The sequence below is a fragment of the Phalangium opilio genome, unplaced genomic scaffold (assembly GCF_054372755.1).
Source record: "Phalangium opilio isolate 3A_F unplaced genomic scaffold, DU_Popi_V2 ptg000090l_1, whole genome shotgun sequence".
Taxonomy (NCBI): domain Eukaryota; kingdom Metazoa; phylum Arthropoda; class Arachnida; order Opiliones; family Phalangiidae; genus Phalangium; species Phalangium opilio.
This window is the reverse complement of record NW_028324195.1, coordinates 2,118,398-2,138,768: the sequence shown is the minus strand read 5'-3', so window position 1 is coordinate 2,138,768 and position 20,371 is coordinate 2,118,398. Positions and strand designations below refer to the sequence as shown.

General features: G+C 44.5%; 26 non-coding genes across 26 annotated transcripts; all 26 read right to left on the bottom strand.

Annotated features, from left to right (window-relative positions):
* Positions 1-886: 886 nt before the first annotated feature.
* On the bottom strand, positions 887-1,008 carry TRNAL-CAA (transfer RNA leucine (anticodon CAA)). Its single transcript has 2 exons — positions 971-1,008; positions 887-932 (listed from the first exon to the last, which is right to left on the bottom strand). It is a non-coding gene; the product is annotated as a tRNA-Leu (tRNA).
* Positions 1,009-1,075: 67 nt separating this feature from the next.
* On the bottom strand, positions 1,076-1,197 carry TRNAL-CAA (transfer RNA leucine (anticodon CAA)). Its single transcript has 2 exons — positions 1,160-1,197; positions 1,076-1,121 (listed from the first exon to the last, which is right to left on the bottom strand). It is a non-coding gene; the product is annotated as a tRNA-Leu (tRNA).
* Positions 1,198-1,643: 446 nt separating this feature from the next.
* Positions 1,644-1,765, bottom strand: TRNAL-CAA (transfer RNA leucine (anticodon CAA)). The gene is made up of 2 exons: positions 1,728-1,765; positions 1,644-1,689 (listed from the first exon to the last, which is right to left on the bottom strand). It is a non-coding gene; the product is annotated as a tRNA-Leu (tRNA).
* A 256-nt stretch (positions 1,766-2,021) lies between these two features.
* TRNAL-CAA (transfer RNA leucine (anticodon CAA)) lies at positions 2,022-2,143 on the bottom strand. Its single transcript has 2 exons — positions 2,106-2,143; positions 2,022-2,067 (listed from the first exon to the last, which is right to left on the bottom strand). It is a non-coding gene; the product is annotated as a tRNA-Leu (tRNA).
* Positions 2,144-2,967: 824 nt separating this feature from the next.
* Positions 2,968-3,089, bottom strand: TRNAL-CAA (transfer RNA leucine (anticodon CAA)). Its single transcript has 2 exons — positions 3,052-3,089; positions 2,968-3,013 (listed from the first exon to the last, which is right to left on the bottom strand). It is a non-coding gene; the product is annotated as a tRNA-Leu (tRNA).
* Positions 3,090-3,912: 823 nt separating this feature from the next.
* Positions 3,913-4,034, bottom strand: TRNAL-CAA (transfer RNA leucine (anticodon CAA)). Its single transcript has 2 exons — positions 3,997-4,034; positions 3,913-3,958 (listed from the first exon to the last, which is right to left on the bottom strand). It is a non-coding gene; the product is annotated as a tRNA-Leu (tRNA).
* Positions 4,035-4,101: 67 nt separating this feature from the next.
* TRNAL-CAA (transfer RNA leucine (anticodon CAA)) lies at positions 4,102-4,223 on the bottom strand. The gene is made up of 2 exons: positions 4,186-4,223; positions 4,102-4,147 (listed from the first exon to the last, which is right to left on the bottom strand). It is a non-coding gene; the product is annotated as a tRNA-Leu (tRNA).
* A 446-nt stretch (positions 4,224-4,669) lies between these two features.
* TRNAL-CAA (transfer RNA leucine (anticodon CAA)) lies at positions 4,670-4,791 on the bottom strand. Its single transcript has 2 exons — positions 4,754-4,791; positions 4,670-4,715 (listed from the first exon to the last, which is right to left on the bottom strand). It is a non-coding gene; the product is annotated as a tRNA-Leu (tRNA).
* A 256-nt stretch (positions 4,792-5,047) lies between these two features.
* TRNAL-CAA (transfer RNA leucine (anticodon CAA)) lies at positions 5,048-5,169 on the bottom strand. Its single transcript has 2 exons — positions 5,132-5,169; positions 5,048-5,093 (listed from the first exon to the last, which is right to left on the bottom strand). It is a non-coding gene; the product is annotated as a tRNA-Leu (tRNA).
* A 1,391-nt stretch (positions 5,170-6,560) lies between these two features.
* Positions 6,561-6,682, bottom strand: TRNAL-CAA (transfer RNA leucine (anticodon CAA)). The gene is made up of 2 exons: positions 6,645-6,682; positions 6,561-6,606 (listed from the first exon to the last, which is right to left on the bottom strand). It is a non-coding gene; the product is annotated as a tRNA-Leu (tRNA).
* Positions 6,683-6,749: 67 nt separating this feature from the next.
* Positions 6,750-6,871, bottom strand: TRNAL-CAA (transfer RNA leucine (anticodon CAA)). The gene is made up of 2 exons: positions 6,834-6,871; positions 6,750-6,795 (listed from the first exon to the last, which is right to left on the bottom strand). It is a non-coding gene; the product is annotated as a tRNA-Leu (tRNA).
* A 445-nt stretch (positions 6,872-7,316) lies between these two features.
* Positions 7,317-7,438, bottom strand: TRNAL-CAA (transfer RNA leucine (anticodon CAA)). The gene is made up of 2 exons: positions 7,401-7,438; positions 7,317-7,362 (listed from the first exon to the last, which is right to left on the bottom strand). It is a non-coding gene; the product is annotated as a tRNA-Leu (tRNA).
* Positions 7,439-8,261: 823 nt separating this feature from the next.
* On the bottom strand, positions 8,262-8,383 carry TRNAL-CAA (transfer RNA leucine (anticodon CAA)). Its single transcript has 2 exons — positions 8,346-8,383; positions 8,262-8,307 (listed from the first exon to the last, which is right to left on the bottom strand). It is a non-coding gene; the product is annotated as a tRNA-Leu (tRNA).
* Positions 8,384-9,585: 1,202 nt separating this feature from the next.
* On the bottom strand, positions 9,586-9,707 carry TRNAL-CAA (transfer RNA leucine (anticodon CAA)). The gene is made up of 2 exons: positions 9,670-9,707; positions 9,586-9,631 (listed from the first exon to the last, which is right to left on the bottom strand). It is a non-coding gene; the product is annotated as a tRNA-Leu (tRNA).
* An 823-nt stretch (positions 9,708-10,530) lies between these two features.
* Positions 10,531-10,652, bottom strand: TRNAL-CAA (transfer RNA leucine (anticodon CAA)). The gene is made up of 2 exons: positions 10,615-10,652; positions 10,531-10,576 (listed from the first exon to the last, which is right to left on the bottom strand). It is a non-coding gene; the product is annotated as a tRNA-Leu (tRNA).
* A 67-nt stretch (positions 10,653-10,719) lies between these two features.
* On the bottom strand, positions 10,720-10,841 carry TRNAL-CAA (transfer RNA leucine (anticodon CAA)). Its single transcript has 2 exons — positions 10,804-10,841; positions 10,720-10,765 (listed from the first exon to the last, which is right to left on the bottom strand). It is a non-coding gene; the product is annotated as a tRNA-Leu (tRNA).
* Positions 10,842-11,286: 445 nt separating this feature from the next.
* Positions 11,287-11,408, bottom strand: TRNAL-CAA (transfer RNA leucine (anticodon CAA)). Its single transcript has 2 exons — positions 11,371-11,408; positions 11,287-11,332 (listed from the first exon to the last, which is right to left on the bottom strand). It is a non-coding gene; the product is annotated as a tRNA-Leu (tRNA).
* Positions 11,409-12,231: 823 nt separating this feature from the next.
* TRNAL-CAA (transfer RNA leucine (anticodon CAA)) lies at positions 12,232-12,353 on the bottom strand. Its single transcript has 2 exons — positions 12,316-12,353; positions 12,232-12,277 (listed from the first exon to the last, which is right to left on the bottom strand). It is a non-coding gene; the product is annotated as a tRNA-Leu (tRNA).
* A 1,580-nt stretch (positions 12,354-13,933) lies between these two features.
* Positions 13,934-14,055, bottom strand: TRNAL-CAA (transfer RNA leucine (anticodon CAA)). The gene is made up of 2 exons: positions 14,018-14,055; positions 13,934-13,979 (listed from the first exon to the last, which is right to left on the bottom strand). It is a non-coding gene; the product is annotated as a tRNA-Leu (tRNA).
* Positions 14,056-14,122: 67 nt separating this feature from the next.
* TRNAL-CAA (transfer RNA leucine (anticodon CAA)) lies at positions 14,123-14,244 on the bottom strand. The gene is made up of 2 exons: positions 14,207-14,244; positions 14,123-14,168 (listed from the first exon to the last, which is right to left on the bottom strand). It is a non-coding gene; the product is annotated as a tRNA-Leu (tRNA).
* A 255-nt stretch (positions 14,245-14,499) lies between these two features.
* On the bottom strand, positions 14,500-14,621 carry TRNAL-CAA (transfer RNA leucine (anticodon CAA)). The gene is made up of 2 exons: positions 14,584-14,621; positions 14,500-14,545 (listed from the first exon to the last, which is right to left on the bottom strand). It is a non-coding gene; the product is annotated as a tRNA-Leu (tRNA).
* Positions 14,622-15,444: 823 nt separating this feature from the next.
* Positions 15,445-15,566, bottom strand: TRNAL-CAA (transfer RNA leucine (anticodon CAA)). The gene is made up of 2 exons: positions 15,529-15,566; positions 15,445-15,490 (listed from the first exon to the last, which is right to left on the bottom strand). It is a non-coding gene; the product is annotated as a tRNA-Leu (tRNA).
* A 67-nt stretch (positions 15,567-15,633) lies between these two features.
* TRNAL-CAA (transfer RNA leucine (anticodon CAA)) lies at positions 15,634-15,755 on the bottom strand. The gene is made up of 2 exons: positions 15,718-15,755; positions 15,634-15,679 (listed from the first exon to the last, which is right to left on the bottom strand). It is a non-coding gene; the product is annotated as a tRNA-Leu (tRNA).
* A 257-nt stretch (positions 15,756-16,012) lies between these two features.
* Positions 16,013-16,134, bottom strand: TRNAL-CAA (transfer RNA leucine (anticodon CAA)). Its single transcript has 2 exons — positions 16,097-16,134; positions 16,013-16,058 (listed from the first exon to the last, which is right to left on the bottom strand). It is a non-coding gene; the product is annotated as a tRNA-Leu (tRNA).
* A 1,956-nt stretch (positions 16,135-18,090) lies between these two features.
* On the bottom strand, positions 18,091-18,213 carry TRNAL-CAA (transfer RNA leucine (anticodon CAA)). The gene is made up of 2 exons: positions 18,176-18,213; positions 18,091-18,136 (listed from the first exon to the last, which is right to left on the bottom strand). It is a non-coding gene; the product is annotated as a tRNA-Leu (tRNA).
* Positions 18,214-19,792: 1,579 nt separating this feature from the next.
* TRNAL-CAA (transfer RNA leucine (anticodon CAA)) lies at positions 19,793-19,914 on the bottom strand. Its single transcript has 2 exons — positions 19,877-19,914; positions 19,793-19,838 (listed from the first exon to the last, which is right to left on the bottom strand). It is a non-coding gene; the product is annotated as a tRNA-Leu (tRNA).
* Positions 19,915-20,371: the final 457 nt, after the last annotated feature.

The window sequence follows — 20,371 nt, the reverse complement described above, 5'->3', positions numbered from 1 at the left end:
GTTGAGAACGAAAGAAACTTAGCCCCTTGAGTCTGGCGCCTTAGACCGCTCGGCCTACCTGACATGGATTCTTTCAATTGGGACGTTTTATAAATTACATCTATTCTAGTTAATTTCATAAAACATATCCTGTCAGAAGTGGGATTCGAACCCACGCCCTCATACGAGGACCAGAATACACAGATTCACGTTGTGAACGAAACAAACTACGCCCCTTGAGTCTTGCGCCTTAGACCGATCCGCCATCCTGACGTGGTCACTCTTAATTTGGACGTTTTATAAATTACATCTCTTCCAGTTAATTTCATAAAACATATCGTGTCAGAAGTGGGATTCGAACCCACGCCCTCATACGAGGAGTAGAATCCACAGATTCACGTTGTGAACGAAAGAAACTAAGCCCCTTTAGTCTGGCGCCTTAGACCGCTCCGCCATCCTGACGTGGTCTCTTCTAATTTGGACGTTTTATAAATTACATCTCTTCCAGTTAATTTCATAAACCACTTCGTGTCAGAAGTGAAATTCGAACCCGCGCCCTCACACGAGGACCAGAATACACAGATTCAAGTTGTGAACGAAACAAACTAAGCCCCTTGAGTCTGGCGCCTTAGACCGCTCCGCCATCCTGACATGGATTCTTTCAATTGGGACGTTTTATAAATTACATCTATTCTATTTAATTTCGTAAAACATATCGAGTCAGAAGTGGGACTCGAACCCACGCCCTCATACGAGGACCAAAATACACAGATTCACGTTGTGAACGAAGGAAACTGAGCCCCTTGAGTCTGGCGCCTTAGACCGCTCGGCCACCCTGACTTGCATTCATTCAATTGGGACGTTTTATAAATTACATCTCTTCCAGTTGATTTCATAAAACATATCGTGTCAGAAGTGGGATTCGAACCCACGCCCTCATACGAGGACCAGAATACACATATTCACGTTGTGAACGAAGGAAACTGAGCCCCTTGAGTCTGGCGCCTTAGACCGCTCGGCCATCCTGACATGGATTCTTTCAATTGGGACGTTTTATAAATTACATCTATTCTATTTAATTTCATAAAACATATCGTGTCAGAAGTGGGATTCGAACCCACGCCCTCATACGAGGACCAGAATACACAGATTCACGTTATGAACGAAGGAAACTGAGCCCCTTGAGTCTGGCGCCTTAGACCGTTCGGCCACCCTGACTTGCATTCATTCAATTGGGACGTTTTATAAATTACATCTCTTCCAGTTAATTTCATAAAACATATCGTGTCAGAAGTGGGATTCGAACCCACGCCCTCAAACGAGGACCAGAATACACAGATTCACGTTGTGAACGAAAGAAACTACGACCCCTTGAGTCTTGCGCCTTAGACCGCTCCGCCATGCTGACGTGGTCACTTCTAATTTGGACGTTTTATAAATTACATCTCTTCCAGTTAATTTCATAAAACATATCGTGTTAGAAGTGGAATTCCAACCCACGCCCTCATACGAGGACCAGAATACACAGATTCACGTTGTGAACGAAGGAAACTGAGCCCCTTGAGTCTGGCACCTTAGACCGCTCGGCCACCCTGACTTGCATTCACTCAATTGGGACGTTTTATAAATTACATCTCTTCCAGTTAATTTCATAAAACATATCGTGTCAGAAGTGGGATTCGAACCCACGCCCTCATACGAGGACCAGAATACACATATTCACGTTGTGAACGAAGGAAACTGAGCCCCTTGAGTCTGGCGCCTTAGACCGCTCGGCCATCCTGACATGGATTCTTTCAATTGGGACGTTTTATAAGTAACATCTATTCTATTTAATTTCATAAAACATATCGTGTCAGAAGTGGTATTCGAACCCACGCCCTCATACGAGAACCAGAATACACAGATTCACGTTGTGAACGAAGGAAACTGAGCCCCTTGAGTCTGGCGGCTTAGACCGCTCGGCCACCCTGACTTGCATTCATTCAATTGGGACGTTTTATAAATTACATCTCTTCCAGTTAATTTCATAAAACATATCGTGTCAGAAGTGGGATTCGAACCCACGCCCTCAAACGAGGACCAGAATACACAGATTCACGTTGTGAACGAAGGAAACTGAGCCCCTTGAGTCTGGCGCCTTAGACCGCTCGGCCATCCTGACATGGATTCTTTCAATTGGGACGTTTTATAAGTAACATCTATTCTATTTAATTTCATAAAACATATCGTGTCAGAAGTGGGATTCGAACCCACGCCCTCATACGAGGACCAGAATACACAGATTCACGTTGTGAACGAAGGAAACTGAGCCCCTTGAGTCTGGCGGCTTAGACCGCTCGGCCACCCTGACTTGCATTCATTCAATTGGGACGTTTTATAAATTACATCTCTTCCAGTTAATTTCATAAAACATATCGTGTCAGAAGTGGGATTCGAACCCACGCCCTCAAACGAGGACCAGAATACACAGATTCACGTTGTGAACGAAAGAAACTACGACCCCTTGAGTCTTGCGCCTTAGACCGCTCCGCCATGCTGACGTGGTCACTTCTAATTTGGACGTTTTATAAATTACATCTCTTCCAGTTAATTTCATAAAACATATCGTGTTAGAAGTGGAATTCCAACCCACGCCCTCATACGAGGACCAGAATACACAGATTCACGTTGTGAACGAAGGAAACTGAGCCCCTTGAGTCTGGCACCTTAGACCGCTCGGCCACCCTGACTTGCATTCATTCAATTGGGACGTTTTATAAATTACATCCCTTCCAGTTAATTTCATAAAACATATCGTGCCAGAAGTGGGATTCGAACCCACGCCCTCATACAAGGACCAGAATACACATATTCACGTTGTGAACGAAGGAAACTGAGCCCCTTGAGTCTGGCGCCTTAGACCGCTCGGCCATCCTGACATGGATTCTTTCAATTGGGACGTTTTATAAGTAACATCTATTCTATTTAATTTCATAAAACATATCGTGTCAGAAGTGGGATTCGAACCCACGCCCTCATAAGAGGACCAGAATACACAGATTCACGTTGTTAACGAAGGAAACTGAGCCCCTTGAGTCTGGCGCCTTAGACCTCTCGGCCACCCTGACTTGGATTCATCCAATTGAGACGTTTTATAAATTACATCTCTTCCAGTTAATTTCATAAAACATAGCGTGTCAGAAGTGGGATTCGAACCCACGCCCTCATACGAGGACCAGAATACACAGATTCACGTTGTGAACGAAACAAACTACGCCCCTTGAGTCTTGCGCCTTAGACCGATCCGCCATCCTGACGTGGTCACTCTTAATTTGGACGTTTTATAAATTACATCTCTTCCAGTTAATTTCATAAAACATATCGTGTCAGAAGTGGGATTCGAACCCACGCCCTCATACGAGGAGTAGAATCCACAGATTCACGTTGTGAACGAAAGAAACTAAGCCCCTTTAGTCTGGCGCCTTAGACCGCTCCGCCATCCTGACGTGGTCTCTTCTAATTTGGACGTTTTATAAATTACATCTCTTCCAGTTAATTTTATAAACCACTTCGTGTCAGAAGTGAAATTCGAACCCGCGCCCTCACACGAGGACCAGAATACACAGATTCAAGTTGTGAACGAAACAAACTAAGCCCCTTGAGTCTGGCGCCTTAGACCGCTCCGCCATCCTGACATGGATTCTTTCAATTGGGACGTTTTATAAATTACATCTATTCTATTTAATTTCGTAAAACATATCGAGTCAGAAGTGGGACTCGAACCCACGCCCTCATACGAGGACCAAAATACACAGATTCACGTTGTGAACGAAGGAAACTGAGCCCCTTGAGTCTGGCGCCTTAGACCGCTCGGCCACCCTGACTTGCATTCATTCAATTGGGACGTTTTATAAATTACATCTCTTCCAGTTGATTTCATAAAACATATCGTGTCAGAAGTGGGATTCGAACCCACGCCCTCATACGAGGACCAGAATACACATATTCACGTTGTGAACGAAGGAAACTGAGCCCCTTGAGTCTGGCGCCTTAGACCGCTCGGCCATCCTGACATGGATTCTTTCAATTGGGACGTTTTATAAATTACATCTATTCTATTTAATTTCATAAAACATATCGTGTCAGAAGTGGGATTCGAACCCACGCCCTCATACGAGGACCAGAATACACAGATTCACGTTATGAACGAAGGAAACTGAGCCCCTTGAGTCTGGCGCCTTAGACCGTTCGGCCACCCTGACTTGCATTCATTCAATTGGGACGTTTTATAAATTACATCTCTTCCAGTTAATTTCATAAAACATATCGTGTCAGAAGTGGGATTCGAACCCACGCCCTCAAACGAGGACCAGAATACACAGATTCACGTTGTGAACGAAAGAAACTACGACCCCTTGAGTCTTGCGCCTTAGACCGCTCCGCCATGCTGACGTGGTCACTTCTAATTTGGACGTTTTATAAATTACATCTCTTCCAGTTAATTTCATAAAACATATCGTGTTAGAAGTGGAATTCCAACCCACGCCCTCATACGAGGACCAGAATACACAGATTCACGTTGTGAACGAAGGAAACTGAGCCCCTTGAGTCTGGCACCTTAGACCGCTCGGCCACCCTGACTTGCATTCACTCAATTGGGACGTTTTATAAATTACATCTCTTCCAGTTAATTTCATAAAACATATCGTGTCAGAAGTGGGATTCGAACCCACGCCCTCATACGAGGACCAGAATACACATATTCACGTTGTGAACGAAGGAAACTGAGCCCCTTGAGTCTGGCGCCTTAGACCGCTCGGCCATCCTGACATGGATTCTTTCAATTGGGACGTTTTATAAGTAACATCTATTCTATTTAATTTCATAAAACATATCGTGTCAGAAGTGGTATTCGAACCCACGCCCTCATACGAGGACCAGAATACACAGATTCACGTTGTGAACGAAGGAAACTGAGCCCCTTGAGTCTGGCGGCTTAGACCGCTCGGCCACCCTGACTTGCATTCATTCAATTGGGACGTTTTATAAATTACATCTCTTCCAGTTAATTTCATAAAACATATCGTGTCAGAAGTGGGATTCGAACCCACGCCCTCAAACGAGGACCAGAATACACAGATTCACGTTGTGAACGAAGGAAACTGAGCCCCTTGAGTCTGGCGCCTTAGACCGCTCGGCCATCCTGACATGGATTCTTTCAATTGGGACGTTTTATAAGTAACATCTATTCTATTTAATTTCATAAAACATATCGTGTCAGAAGTGGGATTCGAACCCACGCCCTCATACGAGGACCAGAATACACAGATTCACGTTGTGAACGAAGGAAACTGAGCCCCTTGAGTCTGGCGGCTTAGACCGCTCGGCCACCCTGACTTGCATTCATTCAATTGGGACGTTTTATAAATTACATCTCTTCCAGTTAATTTCATAAAACATATCGTGTCAGAAGTGGGATTCGAACCCACGCCCTCAAACGAGGACCAGAATACACAGATTCACGTTGTGAACGAAAGAAACTACGACCCCTTGAGTCTTGCGCCTTAGACCGCTCCGCCATGCTGACGTGGTCACTTCTAATTTGGACGTTTTATAAATTACATCTCTTCCAGTTAATTTCATAAAACATATCGTGTTAGAAGTGGAATTCCAACCCACGCCCTCATACGAGGACCAGAATACACAGATTCACGTTGTGAACGAAGGAAACTGAGCCCCTTGAGTCTGGCACCTTAGACCGCTCGGCCACCCTGACTTGCATTCATTCAATTGGGACGTTTTATAAATTACATCCCTTCCAGTTAATTTCATAAAACATATCGTGCCAGAAGTGGGATTCGAACCCACGCCCTCATACAAGGACCAGAATACACATATTCACGTTGTGAACGAAGGAAACTGAGCCCCTTGAGTCTGGCGCCTTAGACCGCTCGGCCATCCTGACATGGATTCTTTCAATTGGGACGTTTTATAAGTAACATCTATTCTATTTAATTTCATAAAACATATCGTGTCAGAAGTGGGATTCGAACCCACGCCCTCATACGAGGACCAGAATACACAGATTCACGTTGTGAACGAAGGAAACTGAGCCCCTTGAGTCTGGCGGCTTAGACCGCTCGGCCACCCTGACTTGCATTCATTCAATTGGGACGTTTTATAAATTACATCTCTTCCAGTTAATTTCATAAAACATATCGTGTCAGAAGTGGGATTCGAACCCACGCCCTCAAACGAGGACCAGAATACACAGATTCACGTTGTGAACGAAGGAAACTGAGCCCCTTGAGTCTGGCGCCTTAGACCGCTCCGCCATCCTGACGTGGATTCTTTCAATTGGGACGTTTTATAAATTACATCTATTCTATTTAATTTCATAAACCACTTCGTGTCAGAAGTGGGATTCGAACCCACGCCCTCATACGAGGACCAGAATACACAGATTCACGTTGTGAACGAAACAAACTAAGCCCCTTGAGTCTGGCGCCTTAGACCGCTCCGCCATCCTGACATGGATTCTTTCAATTGGGACGTTTTATAAATTACATCTATTCTATTTAATTTCATAAAACATATCGTGTCAGAAGTGGGATTCGAACCCACGCCCTCATACGAGGACCAGAATACACAGATTCACGTTGTGAACGAAGGAAACTGAGCCCCTTGAGTCTGGCGCCTTAGACCGCTCGGCCACCCTGACTTGCATTCATTTAATTGGGACGTTTTATAAATTACATCTCTTCCAGTTAATTTCATAAAACATATCGTGTCAGAAGTGGGATTCGAACCCACGCCCTCATACGAGGACCAGAATACACAGATTCACGTTGTGAACGAAGGAAACTGAGCCCCTTGAGTCTGGCGCCTTAGACCGCTCGGCCACCCTGACTTGCATTCATTTAATTGGGACGTTTTATAAATTACATCTCTTCCAGTTAATTTCATAAAACATATCGTGTCAGAAGTGGGATTCGAACCCACGCCCTCATACGAGGACCAGAATACACAGATTCACGTTGTGAACGAAGGAAACTGAGCCCCTTGAGTCTGGCTCCTTAGACCGCTCGGCCACCCTGACTTGCATTCATTTAATTGGGACGTTTTATAAATTACATCTCTTCCAGTTAATTTCATAAAACATATCGTGTCAGGAGTGGGATTCGAACCAACGCCCTCATACGAGGACCAGAATACACAGATTCACGTTGAGAACGAAAGAAACTTAGCCCCTTGAGTCTGGCGCCTTAGACCGCTCGGCCTACCTGACATGGATTCTTTCAATTGGGACGTTTTATAAATTACATCTATTCTAGTTAATTTCATAAAACATATCGTGTCAGAAGTGGGATTCGAACCCACGCCCTCATAAGAGGACCAGAATACACAGATTCACGTTGTTAACGAAGGAAACTGAGCCCCTTGAGTCTGGCGCCTTAGACCGCTCGGCCACCCTGACTTGGATTCATTCAATTGGGACGTTTTATAAATTACATCTCTTCCAGTTAATTTCATAAAACATAGCGTGTCAGAAGTGGGATTCGAACCCACGCCCTCATACGAGGACCAGAATACACAGATTCACGTTGTGAACGAAACAAACTACGCCCCTTGAGTCTTGCGCCTTAGACCGATCCGCCATCCTGACGTGGTCACTCTTAATTTGGATGTTTTATAAATTACATCTCTTCCAGTTAATTTCATAAAACATATCGTGTCAGAAGTGGGATTCGAACCCACGCCCTCATACGAGGAGTAGAATCCACAGATTCACGTTGTGAACGAAAGAAACTAAGCCCCTTTAGTCTGGCGCCTTAGACCGCTCCGCCATCCTGACGTGGTCTCTTCTAATTTGGACGTTTTATAAATTACATCTCTTCCAGTTAATTTCATAAACCACTTCGTGTCAGAAGTGAAATTCGAACCCGCGCCCTCACACGAGGACCAGAATACACAGATTCAAGTTGTGAACGAAACAAACTAAGCCCCTTGAGTCTGGCGCCTTAGACCGCTCCGCCATCCTGACATGGATTCTTTCAATTGGGACGTTTTTTAAATTACATCTATTCTATTTAATTTCGTACAACATATCGTGTCAGAAGTGGGATTCGAACCCACGCCCTCATACGAGGACCAAAATACACAGATTCACGTTGTGAACAAAGGAAACTGAGCCCCTTGAGTCTGGCGCCTTAGACCGCTCGGCCACCCTGACTTGCATTCATTCAATTGGGACGTTTTATAAATTACATCTCTTCCAGTTAATTTCATAAAACATATCGTGTCAGAAGTGGGATTCGAACCCACGCCCTCATACGAGGACCAGAATACACATATTCACGTTGTGAACGAAGGAAACTGAGCCCCTTGAGTCTGGCGCCTTAGACCGCTCAGCCATCCTGACATGGATTCTTTCAATTGGGACGTTTTATAAATTACATCTATTCTATTTAATTTCATAAAACATATCGTGTCAGAAGTGGGATTCGAACCCACGCCCTCATACGAGGACCAGAACACACAGATTCACGTTGTGAACGAAGGAAACTGAGCCCCTTGAGTCTGGCGCCTTAGACATTTCGGCCACCCTGACTTGCATTCATTCAATTGGGACGTTTTATAAATTACATCTCTTCCAGTTAATTTCATAAAACATATCGTGTCAGAAGTGGGATTCGAACCCACGCCCTCAAACGAGGACCAGAATACACAGATTCACGTTGTGAACGAAAGAAACTACGACCCCTTGAGTCTTGCGCCTTAGACCGCTCCGCCATGCTGACGTGGACACTTCTAATTTGGACGTTTTATAAATTACATCTATTCTATTTAATTTCATAAAACATATCGTGTCAGAAGTGGGATTCGAACCCACGCCCTCATACGAGGACCAGAATACACAGATTCACGTTGTGAACGAAGGAAACTGAGCCCCTTGAGTCTGGCGGCTTAGACCGCTCGGCCACCCTGACTTGCATTCACTCAATTGGGACGTTTTATAAATTACATCTCTTCCAGTTAATTTCATAAAACATATCGTGTCAGAAGTGGGATTCGAACCCACGCCCTCATACGAGGACCAGAATACACAGATTCACGTTGTGAACGAAAGAAACTACGCCCCTTGAGTCTTGCGCCTTAGACCGATCCGCCATCCTGACGTGGTCACTCTTAATTTGCACGTTTTATAAATTACATCTCTTCCAGCTAATTTCATAAAACATATCGTGTCAGAAGTGGGATTCGAACCCACGCCCTCATACGAGGAGTAGAATCCACAGATTCACGTTGTGAACGAAAGAAACTAAGCCCCTTTAGTCTGGCGTCTTAGACCGCTCCGCCATCCTGACGTGGTCTCTTCTAATTTGGACGTTTTATAAATTACATCTCTTCCAGTTAATTTCATAAACCACTTCGTGTCAGAAGTGGGATTCGAACCCACGCCCTCATACGAGGACCAGAATACACAGATTCACGTTGTGAACGAAACAAACTAAGCCCCTTGAGTCTGGCGCCTTAGACCGCTCCGCCATCCTGACATGGATTCTTTCAATTGGGACGTTTTATAAATTACATCTATTCTATTTAATTTCATAAAACATATCGTGTCAGAAGTGGGATTCGAACCCACGCCCTCATACGAGGACCAGAATACACAGATTCACGTTGTGAACGAAGGAAACTGAGCCCCTTGAGTCTGGCACCTTAGACCGCTCGGCCACCCTGACTTGCATTCATTCAATTGGGACGTTTTATAAATTACATCCCTTCCAGTTAATTTCATAAAACATATCGTGCCAGAAGTGGGATTCGAACCCACGCCCTCATACAAGGACCAGAATACACATATTCACGTTGTGAACGAAGGAAACTGAGCCCCTTGAGTCTGGCGCCTTAGACCGCTCGGCCATCCTGACATGGATTCTTTCAATTGGGACGTTTTATAAGTAACATCTATTCTATTTAATTTCATAAAACATATCGTGTCAGAAGTGGGATTCGAACCCACGCCCTCATACGAGGACCAGAATACACAGATTCACGTTGTGAACGAAGGAAACTGAGCCCCTTGAGTCTGGCGGCTTAGACCGCTCGGCCACCCTGACTTGCATTCATTCAATTGGGACGTTTTATAAATTACATCTCTTCCAGTTAATTTCATAAAACATATCGTGTCAGAAGTGGGATTCGAACCCACGCCCTCAAACGAGGACCAGAATACACAGATTCACGTTGTGAACGAAGGAAACTGAGCCCCTTGAGTCTGGCGCCTTAGACCGCTCCGCCATCCTGACGTGGATTCTTTCAATTGGGACGTTTTATAAATTACATCTATTCTATTTAATTTCATAAACCACTTCGTGTCAGAAGTGGGATTCGAACCCACGCCCTCATACGAGGACCAGAATACACAGATTCACGTTGTGAACGAAACAAACTAAGCCCCTTGAGTCTGGCGCCTTAGACCGCTCCGCCATCCTGACATGGATTCTTTCAATTGGGACGTTTTATAAATTACATCTATTCTATTTAATTTCATAAAACATATCGTGTCAGAAGTGGGATTCGAACCCACGCCCTCATACGAGGACCAGAATACACAGATTCACGTTGTGAACGAAGGAAACTGAGCCCCTTGAGTCTGGCGCCTTAGACCGCTCGGCCACCCTGACTTGCATTCATTTAATTGGGACGTTTTATAAATTACATCTCTTCCAGTTAATTTCATAAAACATATCGTGTCAGAAGTGGGATTCGAACCCACGCCCTCATACGAGGACCAGAATACACAGATTCACGTTGTGAACGAAGGAAACTGAGCCCCTTGAGTCTGGCGCCTTAGACCGCTCGGCCACCCTGACTTGCATTCATTTAATTGGGACGTTTTATAAATTACATCTCTTCCAGTTAATTTCATAAAACATATCGTGTCAGAAGTGGGATTCGAACCCACGCCCTCATACGAGGACCAGAATACACAGATTCACGTTGTGAACGAAGGAAACTGAGCCCCTTGAGTCTGGCTCCTTAGACCGCTCGGCCACCCTGACTTGCATTCATTTAATTGGGACGTTTTATAAATTACATCTCTTCCAGTTAATTTCATAAAACATATCGTGTCAGAAGTGGGATTCGAACCAACGCCCTCATACGAGGACCAGAATACACAGATTCACGTTGAGAACGAAAGAAACTTAGCCCCTTGAGTCTGGCGCCTTAGACCGCTCGGCCTACCTGACATGGATTCTTTCAATTGGGACGTTTTATAAATTACATCTATTCTAGTTAATTTCATAAAACATATCGTGTCAGAAGTGGGATTCGAACCCACGCCCTCATAAGAGGACCAGAATACACAGATTCACGTTGTTAACGAAGGAAACTGAGCCCCTTGAGTCTGGCGCCTTAGACCGCTCGGCCACCCTGACTTGGATTCATTCAATTGGGACGTTTTATAAATTACATCTCTTCCAGTTAATTTCATAAAACATAGCGTGTCAGAAGTGGGATTCGAACCCACGCCCTCATACGAGGACCAGAATACACAGATTCACGTTGTGAACGAAACAAACTACGCCCCTTGAGTCTTGCGCCTTAGACCGATCCGCCATCCTGACGTGGTCACTCTTAATTTGGATGTTTTATAAATTACATCTCTTCCAGTTAATTTCATAAAACATATCGTGTCAGAAGTGGGATTCGAACCCACGCCCTCATACGAGGAGTAGAATCCACAGATTCACGTTGTGAACGAAAGAAACTAAGCCCCTTTAGTCTGGCGCCTTAGACCGCTCCGCCATCCTGACGTGGTCTCTTCTAATTTGGACGTTTTATAAATTACATCTCTTCCAGTTAATTTCATAAACCACTTCGTGTCAGAAGTGAAATTCGAACCCGCGCCCTCACACGAGGACCAGAATACACAGATTCAAGTTGTGAACGAAACAAACTAAGCCCCTTGAGTCTGGCGCCTTAGACCGCTCCGCCATCCTGACATGGATTCTTTCAATTGGGACGTTTTTTAAATTACATCTATTCTATTTAATTTCGTACAACATATCGTGTCAGAAGTGGGATTCGAACCCACGCCCTCATACGAGGACCAAAATACACAGATTCACGTTGTGAACAAAGGAAACTGAGCCCCTTGAGTCTGGCGCCTTAGACCGCTCGGCCACCCTGACTTGCATTCATTCAATTGGGACGTTTTATAAATTACATCTCTTCCAGTTAATTTCATAAAACATATCGTGTCAGAAGTGGGATTCGAACCCACGCCCTCATACGAGGACCAGAATACACATATTCACGTTGTGAACGAAGGAAACTGAGCCCCTTGAGTCTGGCGCCTTAGACCGCTCAGCCATCCTGACATGGATTCTTTCAATTGGGACGTTTTATAAATTACATCTATTCTATTTAATTTCATAAAACATATCGTGTCAGAAGTGGGATTCGAACCCACGCCCTCATACGAGGACCAGAACACACAGATTCACGTTGTGAACGAAGGAAACTGAGCCCCTTGAGTCTGGCGCCTTAGACATTTCGGCCACCCTGACTTGCATTCATTCAATTGGGACGTTTTATAAATTACATCTCTTCCAGTTAATTTCATAAAACATATCGTGTCAGAAGTGGGATTCGAACCCACGCCCTCAAACGAGGACCAGAATACACAGATTCACGTTGTGAACGAAAGAAACTACGACCCCTTGAGTCTTGCGCCTTAGACCGCTCCGCCATGCTGACGTGGACACTTCTAATTTGGACGTTTTATAAATTACATCTATTCTATTTAATTTCATAAAACATATCGTGTCAGAAGTGGGATTCGAACCCACGCCCTCATACGAGGACCAGAATACACAGATTCACGTTGTGAACGAAGGAAACTGAGCCCCTTGAGTCTGGCGGCTTAGACCGCTCGGCCACCCTGACTTGCATTCACTCAATTGGGACGTTTTATAAATTACATCTCTTCCAGTTAATTTCATAAAACATATCGTGTCAGAAGTGGGATTCGAACCCACGCCCTCATACGAGGACCAGAATACACAGATTCACGTTGTGAACGAAAGAAACTACGCCCCTTGAGTCTTGCGCCTTAGACCGATCCGCCATCCTGACGTGGTCACTCTTAATTTGCACGTTTTATAAATTACATCTCTTCCAGCTAATTTCATAAAACATATCGTGTCAGAAGTGGGATTCGAACCCACGCCCTCATACGAGGAGTAGAATCCACAGATTCACGTTGTGAACGAAAGAAACTAAGCCCCTTTAGTCTGGCGTCTTAGACCGCTCCGCCATCCTGACGTGGTCTCTTCTAATTTGGACGTTTTATAAATTACATCTCTTCCAGTTAATTTCATAAACCACTTCGTGTCAGAAGTGGGATTCGAACCCACGCCCTCATACGAGGACCAGAATACACAGATTCACGTTGTGAACGAAACAAACTAAGCCCCTTGAGTCTGGCGCCTTAGACCGCTCCGCCATCCTGACATGGATTCTTTCAATTGGGACGTTTTATAAATTACATCTATTCTATTTAATTTCATAAAACATATCGTGTCAGAAGTGGGATTCGAACCCACGCCCTCATACGAGGACCAGAATACACAGATTCACGTTGTGAACGAAGGAAACTGAGCCCCTTGAGTCTGGCGTCTTAGACCGCTCCGCCATCCTGACGTGGTCTCTTCTAATTTGGACGTTTAATAAATTACATCTCTTCCAGTTAATTTCATAAACCACTTCGTGTCAGAAGTGAAATTCGAACCCGCGCCCTCACACGAGGACCAGAATACACAGATTCAAGTTGTGAACGAAACAAACTAAGCCCCTTGAGTCTGGCGCCTTAGACCGCTCCGCCATCCTGACATGGATTCTTTCAATTTGGACGTTTTATAAATTACATCTATTCTATTTAATTTCATAAAACATATCGTGTCAGAAGTGGGATTCGAACCCACGCCCTCATACGAGGACCAGAATACACAGATTCACGTTGTGAACGAAGGAAACTGAGCCCCTTGAGTCTGGCGCCTTAGACCGCTCGGCCACCCTGACTTGCATTCATTTAATTGGGACGTTTTATAAATTACATCTCTTCCAGTTAATTTCATAAAACATATCGTGTCAGAAGTGGGATTCGAACCCACGCCCTCATACGAGGACCAGAATACACAGATTCACGTTGTGAACGAAGAAAACTGAGCCCCTTGAGTCTGGCGCCTTATACCGCTCGGCCATCCTGACATGGATTCTTTCAATTGGGGAGTTTATAAATTACATCTCTTCCAGTTAATTTCATAAAACATATCGTGTCAGAAGTGGGATTCGAACCAACGCCCTCATACGAGGACCAGAATACACAGATTCACGTTGAGAACGAAAGAAACTTAGCCCCTTGAGTCTGGCGCCTTAGACCGATCGGCCTACCTGACATGGATTCTTTAAATTGGGACGTTTTATAAATTACATCTATTCTAGTTAATTTCATAAAACATATCCTGTCAGAAGTGGGATTCGAACCCACGCCCTCATAAGAGGACCAGAATACACAGATTCACGTTGTTAACGAAGGAAACTGAGCCCCTTGAGTCTGGCGCCTTAGACCGCTCGGCCACCCTGACTTGGATTCATTCAATTGGGACGTTTTATAAATTACATCTCTTCCAGTTAATTTCATAAAACATAGCGTGTCAGAAGTGGGATTCGAACCCACGCCCTCATACGAGGACCAGAATACACAGATTCACGTTGTGAACGAAACAAACTACGCCCCTTGAGTCTTGCGCCTTAGACCGATCCGCCATCCTGACGTGGTCACTCTTAATTTGGACGTTTTATAAATTACATCTCTTCCAGTTAATTTCATAAAACATATCGTGTCAGAAGTGGGATTCGAACCCACGCCCTCATACGAGGAGTAGAATCCACAGATTCACGTTGTGAACGAAAGAAACTAAGCCCCTTTAGTCTGGAGCCTTAGACCGCTCCGCCATCCTGACGTGGTCTCTTCTAATTTGGACGTTTTATAAATTACATCTCTTCCAGTTAATTTCATAAACCACTTCGTGTCAGAAGTGAAATTCGAACCCGCGCCCTCACACGAGGACCAGAATACACAGATTCAAGTTGTGAACGAAACAAACTAAGCCCCTTGAGTCTGGCGCCTTAGACCGCTCCGCCATCCTGACATGGATTCTTTCAATTGGGACGTTTTATAAATTACATCTATTCTATTTGATTTCGTAAAACATATCGTGTCAGAAGTGGGATTCGAACCCACGCCCTCATACGAGGACCAAAATACACAGATTCACGTTGTGAACGAAGGAAACTGAGCCCCTTGAGTCTGGCGCCTTAGACCGCTCGGCCACCCTGACTTGCATTCATTCAATTGGGACGTTTTATAAATTACATCTCTTCCAGTTAATTTCATAAAACATATCGTGTCAGAAGTGGGATTCGAACCCACGCCCTCATACGAGGACCAGAATACACATATTCACGTTGTGAACGAAGGAAACTGAGCCCCTTGAGTCTGGCGCCTTAGACCGCTCGGCCATACTGACATGGATTCTTTCAATTGGGACGTTTTATAAATTACATCTATTCTATTTAATTTCATAAAACATATCGTGTCAGAAGTGGGATTCGAACCCACGCCCTCATACGAGGACCAGAATACACAGATTCACGTTGTGAACGAAGGAAACTGAGCCCCTTGAGTCTGGCGCCTTAGACCGTTCGGCCACCCTGACTTGCATTCATTCAATTGGGACGTTTTATAAATTACATCTCTTCCAGTTAATTTCATAAAACATATCGTGTCAGAAGTGGGATTCGAACCCACGCCCTCAAACGAGGACCAGAATACACAGATTCACGTTGTGAACGAAAGAAACTACGACCCCTTGAGTCTTGCGCCTTAGACCGCTCCGCCATCCTGACATGGATTCTTTCAATTGGAACGTTTTATAAATTACATCTATTCTATTTAATTTCATAAAACATATCGTGTCAGAAGTGGGATTCGAACCCACGCCCTCATACGAGGACTAGAATACACAGATTCACGTTGTGAACGAAGGAAACTGAGCCCCTTGAGTCTAGCGCCTTAGACCGCTCGGCCACCCTGACTTGCACTCGTTCAATTGGGACGTTTTATAAATTACATCTCTTCCAGTTAATTTCATAAAACATATCGTGTCAGAAGTGGGATTCGAACCCACGCCCTCATACGAGGACCAGAATACACAGATTCACGTTGTGAACGAAAGAAACTACGCCCCTTGAGTCTTGCGCCTTAGACCGCTCCGCCATCCTGACGTGGTCACTTCTAATTTGGACGTTTTATAAATTACATCTCTTCCATTTAATTTCATCAACCACTTCGTGTCAGAAGTGGGATTCGAACCCACGCCCTCATAAGAGGACCAGAATACACAGATTCACGTTGTGAACGAAGGAAACTGAGCCTCTTGAGCGTGGCGCCTTAGACCGCTCGGCCATCCTGACATGGATTCTTTCAATTAGGACGTTTAATAAATTACATCTATTCTATTTAATTTCATAAAACATATCGTGTCAGAAGTGGGATATGAACCCACGCCCTCATACGAGGACCAGAATACACAGATTCACGTTGTGAACGAAAGAAACTACGCCCCTTGAGTCTTGCGCCTTAGACCGCTCCGCCATCCTGACGTGGTCACTTCTAATTTGGACGTTTTATAAATTACATCTCTTCCATTTAATTTCATCAACCACTTCGTGTCAGAAGTGGGATTCGAACCCACGCCCTCATAAGAGGACCAGAATACACAGATTCACGTTGTGAACGAAGGAAAATGAGCCTCTTGAGTGTGGCGCCTTAGACCGCTCGGCCATCCTGACTTGGATTCATACAATTGGGACGTTTTATAAATTACATCTCTTCCAGTTAATTTCATAAAACATATCGTGTCAGAAGTGGGATTCGAACCCACGCCCTCATACGAGGACCAGAATACACAGATTCACGTTGTGAAAGAAAGAAACTACGTTCTTGAGTCTTGTGCCTTAGACCGCTCCGCCATCCTGACGTGGTCACTTCTAATTTGGACGTTTTATAAATTACATCTCTTCCAGTTAATTTCATAAACCACTTCGTGTCAGAAGTGGGATTCGAACCCACGCCCTCATACGAGGACCAGAATACACAGATTCACGTTGTGAACGAAACAAACTAAGCCCCTTGAGTCTGGCGCCTTAGACCGCTCCGCCATCCTGACATGGATTCTTTCAATTGGGACGTTTAATAAATTACATCTATTCTATTTAATTTCATAAAACATATCGTGTCAGAAGTGGGATTCGAACCCACGCCCTCATACGAGGACCAGAATACACAGATTCACGTTGTGAACGAAGGAAACTGAGCCCCTTGAGTCTGGCGCCTTAGACCGCTCCGCCATCTTGACGTGGTCACTTCTAATTTGGAGGTTTTATAAATTACATCTCTTCCAGTTAATTTCATAAAACATATCGTGTCAGAAGTGGCATTCGAACCCACGCCCTCATACGAGGACCAGAATACACAGATTCACGTTGTGAACGAAGGAAACTGAGCCCCTTGAGTCTGGCGCCTTAGACCGCTCGGCCACCCTGACTTGCATTCATTCAATTGGGACGTTTTATAAATTACATCTCTTCCAGTTAATTTCATAAAACATATCGTGTCAGAAGTGGGATTCGAACCCACGCCCTCATACGAGGAACAGAATACACAGATTCACGTTGTGAACGAAGAAAACTGAGCCCCTTGAGTCTGGCGCCTTATACCGCTCGGCCATCCTGACATGGATTCTTTCAATTGGGGAGTTTTATAAATTACATCTCTTCCAGTTAATTTCATAAAACATATCGTGTCAGAAGTGGGATTCGAACCAACGCCCTCATACGAGGACCAGAATAAACAGATTCACGTTGAGAACGAAAGAAACTTAGCCCCTTGAGTCTGGCGCCTTAGACCGCTCGGCCTACCTGACATGGATTCTTTCAATTGGGACGTTTTATAAATTACATCTATTCTAGTTAATTTCATAAAACATATCCTGTCAGAAGTGGGATTCGAACCCACGCCCTCATAAGAGGACCAGAATACACAGATTCACGTTGTTAACGAAGGAAACTGAGCCCTTTTGAGTCTGGCGCCTTAGACCGCTCGGCCACCCTGACTTGGATTCATTCAATTGGGACGTTTTATAAATTACATCTCTTCCAGTTAATTTCATAAAACATATCGTGTCAGAAGTGGGATTCGAACCCACGCCCTCATACGTGGACCAGAATACACAGATTCACGTTGTGAACAAAAGAAACTACGCCCCTTGAGTCTTGCGCCTTAGACCGCTCCGCCATCCTGACGTGGTCACTTCTAATTTGGACGTTTTATAAATTACATCTCTTCCAGTTAATTTCATCAACCACTTCGTGTCAGAAGTGGGTCTCGAAGCCACGCCCTCATAATAGGACCAGAATACACAGATTCACGTTGTAAACGAAGGAAAATGAGCCCCTTGAGTGTGGCGCCTTAGACCGCTCGGCCATCCTGACATGGATTCTTTCAATTGGGACGTTTTATAAATTACATCTATTCTATTTAATTTCATAAAACATATCGTGTCAGAAGTGGGATTCGAACCCACGCCCTCATACGAGGACCAGAATACACAGATTCACGTTGTGAACGAAGGAAACTGAGCCCTTTGAGTCTGGCACCTTAGACCGGTCGGCCACCCTGACTTGGATTCATTCAATTGGGACGTTTTATAAATTACATCTCTTCCAGTTAATTTCACAAAACATATCGTGTCAGAAGTGGGATTTGAACCCACGCCCTCATACGAGGACCAGAATACACAGATTCACGTTGTGAACGAAACAAACTACGCCCCTTGAGTCTTGCGCCTTAGACCGCTCCGCCATCCTGACGTGGTCACTTCTAATTTGGACGTTTTATAAATTACATCTCTACCATTTAATTTCATCAACCACTTCGTGTCAGAAGTGGGATTCGAACCCACGCCCTCATAAGAGGACCAGAATACACAGATTCACGTTGTGAACGAAGGAAAATGAGCCTCTTGAGTGTGGCGCCTTAGACCGCTCGGCCATCCTGACATGGATTCTTTCAATTGGGACGTTTTATAAATTACATCTATTCTAGTTAATTTCATAAAACATATCGTGTTAGAAGTGGGATTCGAACCCACGCCCTCATACGAGGACCAGAATACACAGATTCACGTTGTGAACGAAAGAAACTACGCCCCTTGACTCTTGCGCCTTAGACCGCTCCGCCATCCTGACGTGGTCACCTCTAATTTGGACGTTTTATAAATTACATCTCTTCCAGTTAATTTCATAAAACATATCGTGTCAGAAGTGGGATTCGAACCCACGCCCTCATACGAGGACCAGAATACACAGATTCACGTTGTGAACGAAAGAAACTACGCCCCTTGACTCTTGCGCCTTAGACCGCTCCGCCATCCTGACGTGGTCACCTCTAATTTGGACGTTTTATAAATTACATCTCTTCCAGTTAATTTCATAAAACATATCGTGTCAGAAGTGGGATTCGAACCAACGCCCTCATACGAGGACCAGAATAAACAGATTCACGTTGAGAACGAAAGAAACTTAGCCCCTTGAGTCTGGCGCCTTAGACCGCTCGGCCATCCTGACATGGATTCTTTCAATTGGGACGTTTTATAAATTACATCTATTCTAGTTAATTTCATAAAACATATCCTGTCAGAAGTGGGATTCGAACCCACGCCCTCATAAGAGGACCAGAATACACAGATTCACGTTGTTAACGAAGGAAACTGAGCCCCTTGAGTCTGGCGCCTTAGACCGCTCGGCCACCCTGACTTGGATTCATTCAATTGGGACGTTTTATAAATTACATCTCTTCCAGTTAATTTCATAAAACATATCGTGTCAGAAGTGGGATTCGAACCCACGCCCTCATACGAGGACCAGAATACACAGATTCACGTTGTGAACGAAGGAAAATGAGCCTCTTGAGTGTGGCGCCTTAGACCGCTCGGCCATCCTGACATGGATTCTTTCAATTGGGACGTTTTATAAATTACATCTATTCTAGTTAATTTCATAAAACATATCGTGTTAGAAGTGGGATTCGAACCCACGCCCTCATACGAGGACCAGAATACACAGATTCACGTTGTGAACGAAAGAAACTACGCCCCTTGACTCTTGCGCCTTAGACCGCTCCGCCATCCTGACGTGGTCACCTCTAATTTGGACGTTTTATAAATTACATCTCTTCCAGTTAATTTCATAAAACATATCGTGTCAGAAGTGG